At 30.4% G+C, this 1,675-nt stretch overlaps 1 long non-coding RNA gene across 1 annotated transcript; it reads left to right on the top strand.

The window, feature by feature from the left end:
- On the top strand, positions 1 to 1,474 carry LOC122294480. The gene is made up of 2 exons (XR_006237652.1): positions 1 to 194; positions 1,123 to 1,474. It is a non-coding gene; the product is annotated as an uncharacterized LOC122294480 (long non-coding RNA).
- The last annotated feature ends 201 nt before the right edge of the window (positions 1,475 to 1,675 follow it).

Here is a 1,675-nt window from a genome sequence, read left to right as displayed (position 1 = left end):
CCCTAGGAGGCCCCCTAAATCCTTCCCACTCTCACTCACTTAGCCCTCTCACTCAAAGCCCTAGCCGTTGCAACTCACACGATTTCCCTCCACACTCTAGCCCCACCATCACGGACTGGCAACCTCTTCGTTGCATAACCCACCATTACAACCTCTTCCCTTTCCACAATCCTTTGTATTTCACAATCCCTAAGGTACGTTCGTCGTCCCCTTCACTTTCCAATTTTCACAAATGTAATTTTTCTTTTTGTTCTAAGTCAATGGTTTTGTTAATGAGTTATATTTATTCTATTTGCTTTAATTCCATTGAATAAGTTCTGAATTCTAAGTGTTCTCTTTGGCTATTTGTATTCAGAAACGAATTACCGATTGGGATGGATAGATGTTGAATTTTTTTTAATGTTCTAATTTCTAACTCCATTAGAATTTAGGGGATTAACAATTGCACTTAGAAAGTTAGAAACAATGAAACGACTGACAGACTGGGTTGAGGATCTAAGATAATGTAATTTGTATGATTTGTAGTTTAGTCTATTGTGTTTTGATTTTATTGATTTGTAGGATTTTGCAAACATTTTTAGTGTAGGATTTTGTAAACATTTACAATGTAGTGTTTATGTTCTGATTTGTAGGATTTTGCAAATATTTACAGTGTAGTGTTTGTGTTCTGATTTGTAATTGTCAAGATTGTTTCGTGTAATTTACAGTGTAATGTCTGTGTTTGTGTTTTGAATCTCTGATTTACAATGTAGTATTTGTGTTATTTACAAGTATTATTTACTCAGTTCAATTTGACAGGTGTTATTTACAAGTGTTATTTTTTACATGTAATATATTATTTTGACAAGTGTTATTAACTTGTTTACTCAGTTCAGTTTAACAAGTGTTATTTACAGGTGTTATTTTTGGCATCTAATCTGTTATTCTTGGCTTTATTTTGACATGTCATTTATTATTTTGACAAGTGTCATTTAATATTTATTCAGTTCAATTTGATAAGTGTAATCTATTATTTTTGCCTTTATTTTGACATGTAATCTATTATTTTTTCCAATGGTAATATAATTTCATATTGTTCTTGGATTTATATGTAATATAATTTTTGTTTGATTATTTTTCTAGATTAACCCTACAAAAGAAATGATTACGGGAGACTCTACCACGGATGATACTAACGAGTCAACACAAGGGCAAGGCATTCCTCCAATCAGCCTTAGGTGTTTGATTATTCATTTGTACACAGAATTGGCTTCATTATTCTTCTACTCCAATCAGTCTTAAGACTTTAATGGATGAGGTGGAGGATTTACAGTGTAGTGTTTTGATTTACGGTGTAGTGTTTGTGTTATTTACAAGCATTATTTACTCAATTCAGTTTGACAAGTGTTATTTACAGCTGTTATTTTTTACATGTAATCTATCATCTTGACAAGAGTTATTAACTTATTTACACAGTTCAGTTTGACAAGTGTTATTTATAGTGTTGTTTTTGACATGTAATCTATTATTTTTGGCTTTGACATGTAATTTATTAGTTTGACAAGTGTTATTTAATATTTACTCAGTTCAGTTTGACAAAAGTAATCTATTATTTTTGCCTTTATTTATTTTTTCCAATGGTAATATAATTTTAAATTGTTCTTGGATTTATATTTAATATAACTCTTGTTTGATT

Source organism: Carya illinoinensis, chromosome 2 (assembly GCF_018687715.1).
Source record: "Carya illinoinensis cultivar Pawnee chromosome 2, C.illinoinensisPawnee_v1, whole genome shotgun sequence".
NCBI classification, from domain to species: domain Eukaryota; kingdom Viridiplantae; phylum Streptophyta; class Magnoliopsida; order Fagales; family Juglandaceae; genus Carya; species Carya illinoinensis.
This window is presented reverse-complemented; position numbering and strand designations above follow the sequence as displayed.